This window comes from Perognathus longimembris, chromosome 19 (genome assembly GCF_023159225.1).
Source record: "Perognathus longimembris pacificus isolate PPM17 chromosome 19, ASM2315922v1, whole genome shotgun sequence".
Taxonomy (NCBI): Eukaryota; Metazoa; Chordata; class Mammalia; order Rodentia; family Heteromyidae; genus Perognathus; species Perognathus longimembris.
In genome coordinates, this window is record NC_063179.1 from 32047056 (window position 1) to 32057976 (window position 10921).

A 10921-nucleotide genomic window follows, 5' to 3' on the forward strand; every position below is an offset into this window, starting at 1 on the left:
TTATCCTATTTTTAGTTTTTTTTTTTAAAGACCTTCAGAAAAGCAGATTTCCATAGTGGCCCCTCTAATTTAGTCCCACTTGCAGCATGCATGCATGCATATATATATATGTATATAATGCATATATTATATATATGTTTATCCCCTCCCCCACCATCCTAGCCAACATCTGTTCTGTGTTTACTTGAGGATTATTCACTCTGACCTGGGTGAGTTAAATCTCTACAGTTTTGATTTGCATTTCCTGCTTTCCAAAGGTCCTCATGTTAGAATACATGGAAAGAAAACTAGACACTTTAGGTATTTATGCTAACAGGTGTCTTTTGATACATTTGAGTTACCTAAAGGATTAAAAACTATGTAGAGCTCAGTCATTTTTTTTAAGAAATGAGGAAACAATATACCAACATAGAATTTCCCAAGAAAATTAAGTGTAAAATGAAAGGAGTGGAGCAGTATTTCACATGTGACTTTTTAAGTAAAATAAAACTTGCTTATTTTATGTATGTAGGTTATTTGTGAACGTAAATGCCACCAACTGATAGCAGTTTTAACAGTGTTTGCTTCTGGAGCAGGGTGTGATGGAGACTGGTCATTGTGTATGTACTCTACTGAATCTCTTGTATTTGAGTGAGTGTATTTGCTATTTAATAGCTGAAGATAAAAAAATTGAAATAGAGGAATTAGCAAAATAAAATCTTTGAAAGAAACAAACAAAAGGGAGACCCCCAAATGGGTGGGGCTTCAGTTCTATGCTAGCCCCTTTGAGATCCAGGAACCAACTACCAGCCACAGAAGCCAGGCTCCCTAAAGATCACATAGCTAGAAGGGCCAAGCTGATACTGATGCGGCTCACTTGGTCACCTCCAGTGACCGGGTGTGTTCTTGCTCACACTTGAGAATATCAGGTGAACACAGGGGAGATGGAATTTTGGTCTCCTTGAGGTCAAGGCCTGTCCTTGGCTGCCACCCCTTCGAGGACTCCAGCCACTGGAGACAGAAGCAGTAAGTAGAATAGGAAGGTGACTCTTGAGAACAGAAGACCTCTGATTGCCCAGGTTTGCAAGGAACACTGAATTACACTTGATTAAGAAATAAAGTATTGGTATGAGCATGCCTGCAGTTTCCTCCCGTGATGACTGCTTTCACAGAGCCAGACTTGCGTCTGGCAGGGTGAGGCAGGGCATAGCGGCAGCCATAGGACCAGCTCTGTTCAGCTGAGAATGGCTAGCTTGTCAAACCATCTGCCAAGCTGTTGCCAGCGTTTGTGTGTTCTTCCTAACTGCAACCAGCAGAGCTTGGAAGAAAGGCTGGGGCTGCCTTAGAGACGAGGAAATTTGGCCTGGGAGTGGGTGGCTTTTGGAGTCTAAAGGGGGAGGTACCATGAAAAAGTAACTACTTGCTGTGTGGCTTCTTTTCATGTGTATGCTGCTGCTGGGGCTGGACTCAGGGATCCTGCTCTCACTTGGAGTTTTTGCTCAAGGCAGGAGCTTTATCACTTGAGCCACAGCTCTACTTCTGGCTTTTTGGTGATTAATTGGAGTTAAGAGTCTCACAGACTTTCCTGCTTTAGCTAGGTCTGAACCAGAGTCCTCAGATCTCAGCATCCAGGATGACAGGAATGAGCCACTGGTGCCCAGACCATGCTGGTTGCTTTACTGCTTCAAGAACACAGAAACTTCCAATGAGACAAGACTTTACACCAGAATGTTCCCCTGTGGACAAATCCTGTGGGAAATCAAATCATCTTCCTGGAAGGGTTGCAGAAACAAAGGTGGTTAGCCATTCCAATGTACCACACAGTTAGCTTCGCATCAACACAGCAAAGATGTCCCAGACACTGGAGTTGATGGATTCTTTTATTCATTCAACAACATCCATGGAATGTCTATTGTTTCAGGTACCATTCCAGGCCCTTGGGGATGCAGAGGTGGATAAAGCCTAGGGGTAGAGGTGAGACATAATAAATACATGACTGAAGTAGGTGGTATATGATGGATGGGGGGGAGTAGGGAAGGAAGGTAGATGAGTTGTGAGAGGAACATTTCTTGTTTTAAATGAGGTGGTCAGGAAGGGATGCCCAATCTGAACACTTGGAGATGAGCCTTGCAGATAACCAGGGAAGAACATTCCAGAGTCTCAACAGCAGGTGCTAAGGCCCTGAGGCAGGAGTCCATCTTACATGTTGAAGTGTAGCCTGGGTAAGCTGTGTGGCTGCAGTGGGGTAGGGTGGGTAGGATGGGGTAGAGGTGATGGTAGAGTGGGAAGAGATAATCCAGGGTATATGGAAGCCCAGTAAGGCCACAAGTCCTGTTAAGAGGACTTGGGTTTCTGTGCCATGGGGAGTGCCTACGGGTGGTAGCATGTGCAGTAGAAGCACTGGCTGCAGTGAGTGGGTGGGCAAAGACAGAAGCAGGCAGACAGACAGAGAGCTCTGTGATGCTCCAAACAATCAAGCGTGGTTCATACCAAGATGGGGCAGGGGATGTGGAGAGAAGGTGAGTTCTTTGCTCCAGGTACCATGTCCTCAGAAGGGCTGGACAAGCCCAGGAGCCATTCCCCTCCTAGTATTCCATGCTGTCATCAATGGCCACCCCCTTCAACCACTTCTTACTTTGAAGCTTGCCTGACTCGAGGCATTTATTCTCAGATTTGAACTATGAAGTACTGAATTTACGTTAGCTCTTGGAGACTTCCTGTTACTGGGGCCAGCTCACCATCAACTCCAGACAAGATGTCCTGACTAGAGGTCAGACACGGGCTGTCCTCCACATTCTGGGCGCACACCTCTGTTTCTGCCATTGATGGCCCCTGGTGGTGGCTGCAACCTTTCTTTTCGGTGGGGTCCAGTCTACCTGGTGGCCACAGGAACCCCTCTGGTCAGCCCTGCCATCTCCCAACACAAAGCTCAGGCCCAGGATTGCCCTTCTCTCTACTCTGGCCAGCATCTAACAGTCTGGTCAAAATGCTAACTGAATCCCCAAATTTGAACAGTGTTCAGAACACTATTTTGTACAGTGGCTCTGGTTTTTAGAATTTTTTTTCCTGGTTCTGGGATTTGAACTCAGAGACTCTATCCAGTTTACCTGGCTTGCTTGGCTGGCACTCTTCCCTGTGAGCCATTCTTCCAGCCCCTAAGTGCGTCTGATTCTTTTAGGTCCCTTCCTGCTCTCCAGTGAGCAGACATGTCCCTAGGCGCAGCTCCTCTGTTGAGCCCTATTCTCTGCCAGCTCCTGCTTCTGCATCTTCACATCACCAGCATGTTGTCCTCGGTGAGGATGCACTTGTCCCTTCCCCTCACCCTTTGCTCATCCATCGTGACCATTGTTTGTCTTGTGAGCAATGCCTGCGAATGCTCTGGTAAAACTTCCCAGTACTCTTTTTCTTAGTCCTCCTTTTTTGGGTGTTTGGGGCCCTGGCTTTATCTCGAGGTCACCTGGGAACTTTTAAAATATCTTTCTGGGACCTTCACCCAGACAGCTGGAGCAGCGTGGCAAAGTAGGGCCCAGGTTGTAGTGAGTTTTGAAAGCTTCCAGATGCTTCTGACGTGCAGTTTCGTTTCGTTCAAGCAAACACAAGCTTGGCTGAGTTCCGCCCACTGGTTAGGCTTCTCTTCAGCACAGGCCTTCAAAAGGTCTTTCTCAACAGGCCTTATAGAAAGACACAGTTTGCCTGCTTTATATAACCCCTCCATGCACTCAGCTTCTTTGTTTATTTTCCAGTGTTTAGCACCAGGCAGGGCATATTTATTTATTTATCATACACATAGAACCAAGACTGAATGAGTGAAATGCTGTAGAGTGTCACTGCTGTGTTTTATGGGCTATGTGTTTACAAGCAGGGATCAAAGGAAGAAAAGGTTCATTCTACCATTTAATTCTCTGTTCCATTACTAGAATACATAGCCCATGGTGAACTCTGAATTAGTACAGTCTGCAGTCCATTCTGAATTGTACACCTGCATGTTGTTGGATTCTGTTGTATGTGCAAGAGGGTTTGCTAAATATGAGTGATTTCAACATACCACAAAACATTTTTTTTTTCATTACTGAATGCATTGGGGCTGTAAATTCCTAGAAGTCTGCCTACCCTATCTGGAGGAATGGCCGTTTTCTGCGGAGAAGCCATGGCTGGAAGGAAGGAGAAAAGGATGGAGAATTCCAGAAAGCTGGTTTCTTTTTTTCTGGCTCTGAGATAGACAGATCTCCAGCCTCCTCAAAAGGAAGGTGGGTCAGAGAATATCACAAAGTGAATTATGCACACAAATCCTTTGTGTGGCCTTTTATAGTTTCCTGGCCTCTTCTAGCTACCCCACCCATATGCCTACATTGGACCTCATGCCAATTGGCTTTTTGTGAGCTGTTTCCTCTGTTGGTTTGGCCTTCCAAGTCTTTGTGTGGCTGGGTCCTGCCTCTTTGGGACGGGGTTCAGGCATGACCTCCTACAGGCAGCCTTCCCCACACCCTGCCTTAGTTAGCATCCCTCCCTTCCTTTTTGTAGTACCCAATGCTTCCCTTAATCTTAACATTTGTTACATTTTGTATATTTTTTGCCTGGTTTTCCCTGCCTTGTTTGTTTTATCTGCTTCTTTGCTCTTTGTTTTCCAGTGTTTAACACAGTGCCTTGCATACTTATTTATTTACTGAAAGAATGAAAGCAAGACGTAGTACAGTTTCGCTGTTGAATTATATTTGCCTAAATATTTACGAGCAGAAAAACTTATGAACTGGGTGGATTTCTTAGCTCCAGTTTTTCTCCCTTCTGTTTTGAATTAATCATCAAGGCCTAGCCAAAGGCAGGGGGGAAAAAAACAACATTAGAAACAGCAACTTTCCCTTTGGGGAAAGCCTAAGAATCTTGGGCACCCCTTGTAAACTCATCACATGTGATCAGGCTCCTGTTAGTGGGTGTTTAGATGCAGTTGTGGGTTGGATGTGGTTCATAGTCAGGAGGCTTGGTCCTCCATCTGGTGGTGTTAGGAGGTGGTAGAACCTTTAAGAAGCAGGATCTGATGGACAGTGATAAAGAAATTGGGTGTGACTGTCATTGGAAGGGATTTATGAAGTTCTCAGTGGCCTGGTTCTAACAACACCAAGTGAAAGCATGAGCCTAGAATCTCACACGAGCTCTCTGCGTCACCATATGATCGGTTTCATTCTGGTATCATTTGCCACAAGAATTTGAACATATGATCGTGAGCAATTCAGCCTCCCAAACTGAGCTAGATAAATTTCTGTATAAAACAGTCAGCCTATGTATTTTGTTATAGTTCCATTGCTTCTATTTCTTTTTCATCCTAAGTGACACCTCACCTATTTCATTTATTGACAGTTGTCACTGTGACAAATTACCCCCAAACTCAGTGACTTAAAATACACAAATGTATTCCCTTAAAGTTGTAGCAATCAGAAGATCAAAATAAATTTCATTATGCCTAAAAAAGGTGTTGACAGGGTTTTGTTTCTGCTTGGAGGCGGTAGGGGAGAACTCAATTTCTTATCTTATCCAGCTTCTGGATGCTGTCTTTATGCCTGGGCTCCTGATCCCCTTGTCATCTTGAAAGCCAGCAAAGGCTGGTTGGGTTCTCGTTTTCACTTAAAGGACCACTAGCCTACCAAGTATAATCTAGGAGGCTCTTATAGTAAGGTCAAGTGAACAGCAAACTTAACTTATCTGTAAACTTAATTCTTCCCTTCCGAAAACAGCGGTTCTAGGCATTAGGAAGTCAATATTTTGAAGGGATTATTTTCCAGTTCAACCATGGTTATATGTCTTTGAACCACATGTATGATGATCTCTTCAGAAATTATCCAGAAATGGACCTATAGAATTGAGGAGCTACACATGCATAAACTTTTGGATTTCCATGAGGTCCTTATTATCTTACCACAACTAGCCTGAATATCTCAATGTATTAAATTTTTGCCAGTCTTACTGTTAATAATAAGTTAGCACTCCCAAATTTTAATACTAATCAAATCTGACCAGTAATTTTATATTCTCTGAGTACTGTCAGTTAAGGCGTAAAGATGTGGCACAGAGGTAAGGGTAGTAACTTATGAATCTTTTCTCTTTTTAGATAACTTATTTTTATTGGCGTACATGGGTGGCACAAGGGAGTTTTACTGTGATATTTCTATTCATGCATCCCCGAACAACCTCACTCCCCTTTGTCACCATCCCTCATCCATCCCTCCTCCCCTTCTCAAACAATTTCAACACATTTTATTATCCCATTTTTATACATGCCTTTGTAATAATACTTCATTTTCAGCCTCTTTTGTATGACAATAGTGGAACATCTTGAAATTGTTTTGTTTTGGAAAACTTCACATTTTTAGCAAACTAGTTGGATAATCATAGAGGATGACTATTTAGCACAATATGGCAAACATTTGTCAAGCCTTAGAGAATATTCTTGTTAAAAAGTTGACTACCTGAAGTAAGCCAATCACAAAAGGCAAATACTAGATGATTCTTCACACACAAGATGCCACCAGGGATTGAATTCACGGGAACAGAAAGTATGGTGAGGTCTACGGCCATACCACCCTGAGTGCGCTTGGTCTCGTCAGAACGTATGGTGAGCGTTGGCAGGGGCTGAATGGAGGAGAATGGAGTGATCTAATGGGGATAGAGTTTCAGAGCTTCAGTTTTGAAGAAGGAAAGATTTCAGGAGGTTGTGCTTACATGATGTGATGTGTTTAATATTTGCGTACACTTAAAAATGGTTGAGCTGGGCTGGGGATATAGCCTAGTGGCAAGAGTGCCTGCCTCGGATACACAAGGCCCTAGGTTCGATTCCCCAGCACCACATATACAGAAAATGGCCAGAAGCGGCGCTGTGGCTCAAGTGGCAGAGTGCTAGCCTTGAGCGGGAAGAAGCCAGGGACAGTGCTCAGGCCCTGAGTCCAAGGCCCAGGACTGGCCAAAAAAAAAAAAAAAAAATGGTTGAGCTGGCAATATTTGTGTATGTATATTTTACCACAGATAAATAAAAATCTTTCAAATTGGTACTTTTTAGGCAGTGGAGGGAGTGTTATCTCCAACTCTGTTGGACACTCCCATGCATCACTTTGTTTGATCTTCCCAACAACCTTTTGAATTCGATATTAGTCAAGCTCTTCTGTAATCAAAAAAGCCACCACCACTTGCCTTGATCCAAACAAACTGAAGTTTGAGCCCAATACATCATTTACTTTTGTCCTCAAGCCTGATGATGAAAGAGGTCCAAGTATATCAAAGACATTTACCCTGCAAATGTTACCATATCATCTCTAAACTAAAAATTAACAAAGAAAGGCCTAGCATGGTGGTACAGGCCTATAATGCAGTTAGAAAGCTGAGTTAGGAGGATCATGAGTTCAAGGATACCTGGGCTACCTAGAGAAAGTACCAGGCAAGTACCAGAAAGTACCTGGTCTCAAAAACGAAAAAAGATGCAGCACCTGTGGCTTTCACCTGTAATCCTAACTACTCAGGAGGCTGAGATGTGAGGATACTGGTTCAAAACCAGCTTATGCAGGAAAGTCTGACTCTTCTGTCCAATGAACAACCAAAAAGCCAGAGGTGTAGCTGTGGCTCAAGGAATAGAGTGCCAGCTTTGAGTGCAAACTCTTCGGAACAGCATTTAGGCTCTGAGTTCAAACCCCAGAAACTCCCCCACGACACCTCCTGCAAGGAATTATATTAAAAGTGTCAAAAGGACATGAAAGTCCTAGAAATCATCACCAACATTTAAAGTTTATCTTAGTAAGTAACTTGGATTCCTCTCCTTATTTCTTCTCTCCTTTCTTTCCTTTCTGGATCTTTCTTGCAATGCTAGAGGACTGTCGACCTCACAGTCGTCACACAGCACAAGCCATGCTGCTGTGACTTATAATTAGCCCCTGACCACAGCATTCTTTGACTCAGAGGCTAAGTAAGATCTGCTACAGATCAGACAAAGGACATGCCCCACCTGTTTCTCCTGACATCATATAAAAAGTCATTTCCTGCTTGGCTCTTATCTCAAAAGCTGACTAAATTAATGGCCTTACTTCCTTTACTTGTGTATTTGGAAATAAAAGTTAAATCACTTCCTATTGAGCTTTATTCATAGGTCCTTTAAAGGTTATGCATTTGAATGCTTCTCCTCTGGGGACTAAAAGGCTGTTTGATGAGGAAAATGAATAGGCCTCACTACCATCCACAGAGGCTGATGTTGCTACCTATATTGCCATTTTCTGGCGAATGTCTTTCCTACCCACAAACTTATTTGAAATAACACTTGACTTGTAGTATAGAAGTTTGATTTGAAAGGGAGGAGGCACATCATAAACTCTGTCTCCTCCCATGACCCTTCAAAGTGGATATTCTGTGTGACAGCGCTGACTTTCATTCCTATTTAGGCACCAGAATCCACAGCAGCTTCTCCCAAAGGGAAGCTGTGTCTCTGAGTAATGACCATATATGTGAAAGCTCTCCAGGCTCATCAGGAGTGACAATGACAGCCAAACTTGTCTAAGCTGCTATAACTATATCTGTGACATTTACTCAGTTATGAAAGTTTCAAAGTTTACTGAAAACAGATCATCTCTACCACTTGTTTATCATAAATTTCCCGTTTGCCCTTCAAAAGTTCTGGGATCACATCTTATTCATTTATTGTCAAATATAGACAGGGTGCTGTTTTTATGCAATGGGTTGAGCGCAATGTTTGTTGCATAAACCTAATAGACTGTGTATATTTTTACTGATTTTAAAAATTATTATGAAGTAATCATACAAAGAGGATACAATTTCCTTAGTTGGGTTGTGACTGTAATGCTTCTTGATCAATATTATACCTTCCATCATTCTCCCTCATTCTTCCCTCCTTCCATCCCTACCCAAAAGTTATGTAGTTCATTTTTTACACAATCTACATTGAATATAATGAATATAGCATAATTCATCTGCTCATCTACCCTCCACTCCTGTGCTTCCCATTTTTGCTTCCCCCCAAAATATGTTTCCATTTTCTGGCACAAAGGTATAACCTTTGGACTCCTCCCTTTAGTCAGTTTATGTGTAACTGCAGAAGGCCTTGTGTATGTTATCATGCATGATTGTATTTTAGATCTAGCTTCCACATGTGAAAGAAAGCATGAATTGTTTGTTTCTCTGTGCCTGATTTACTTCACTTAACATGAACTTTTCTAGGTCCATCCATTTCCCTGCAAATGACATACTATTCTTTCTAATGGACGAGTAAAATTCCATTGTATATATGTACCACATTTTCTTGATCCACTCATCTATTGTAGGGCATCTGGGCTGTTTCCATAACTTGGCTGTTGTGAATAGTATAGCAATGAACATGGATGGGCAAGTGTCTTTATAGTATCCAGGCTTGTGATGTTCTAGATAAAGCAGATTACACAACTATTAGCCAATATTTTCATAAAGAACAATATAGTTACCACATCTAATAATCAATTCCTGAGACTTGATAGTGTTCCCTAATTGTGATTTGGAAGCTAATTATCATGATTGGAAAACAAAGGAAAAGAAAGCCTATGATGAAAGAAATTCAACTCAGCATTCTTGTATTTAAATAATAAACAAACAATTATAAAACATTAAGAGGAAAAAGACATCATTCACAACAGTTGCAGCAATTGAACATCTCAGAATGAATCTAACAGGAAAAATTAGACACACAAAGTGTAAAATTTCATAAGAACACTAGAGGTGTTGAATAAATGGAAAGATCTATTTTTTTAAGTATACTAAATATTTACTAACATGAAGATCTTCCCCAGTATCTAAATTTAAGAAAAAAAGCTAGACTTTCTTTTATTGAAAATTACCAAAAATGATGCTGTTTTATCTAGTAATTGAATGTGCTATTCTAGAGACAAAAAGTAACAATAGGTATTTGACAAGTGGCTTTAAGATATTGAGCCATATTTGCAGCTGATCATAATTCACAGTGCACATGTGATTTGCCCCAGAACTAAAACTATCACCAGAATACAATGTGGAGTCCAGAAAATGGACTGGAATTTGAATGGAAAGACAGTAGATGCAAAAGAAAACCCTTCAATCATTGCAGCAAAGTCAATTATCCATTGATTAACTGGAGTCAATTCATTTCCTGTCTGAAAACAAAGTAAAATTTTACAGTGAAATTGTGAGTTCTTACATGTCAAAATTATTTGGAAAACATAAACCATAAACATTTTAGGAAGAAATTTTGTTAGTATGCTGTAATAATTTCGGAATAAAGATGATAATGTTTTATTTCCTTGGGAAAAGGGAAAAAAGAAAACCAAGTCTCCTTGCAGCTCTGCTTCATTTAGAGGTTGTAGTTGAGTCCTCAGTTCCTGGTAAAGGGAACTTGTGTATCCTTTCAATGGCCAGGCTGGAGTTGGAACATTTCCTCTCACCTTTCACAAAGGACCAAGGAACATGGATGGCCATACCTATAGCTACAGAAGTACCTGAAAACAGAGGTGTCGCCCCAGGCTCCCCAGGTGGAGATGTATTATCACAGAAGGCAGAACTTGGATCAGTGAACAGCCAGCCTTCGCCTCCTCCTCTCTGGCCTGGCAGTAGAACTAGAAATGGTCAAAGTCCATTGCTCCTCCTCCTCTCTACAGTGGGGAAGGTATTTTCATTGGGCTTAGAAACCATGGAAGTTTCTTGGTGGGGGCTCACCTCGCTGCAGGTATTCACATGGCTTTGGCCAAGTTTTGTTTCTCTTATTCTTACATATTGTAGGATTTTAGAAGGCATCCTATCCCACCCTCATTCTCTTTTTCTATGTTTGTCTTAGTTGTTCTGTGTTAATTTTTACTAGCTTAGAAGCCAAGATAACCTCATCCAGGGTTAAATATAGTAATTTGGAACAGAGGCATGTTTTGTTAATTATGTGGGGGGGGGGGGGCGGGGTAGG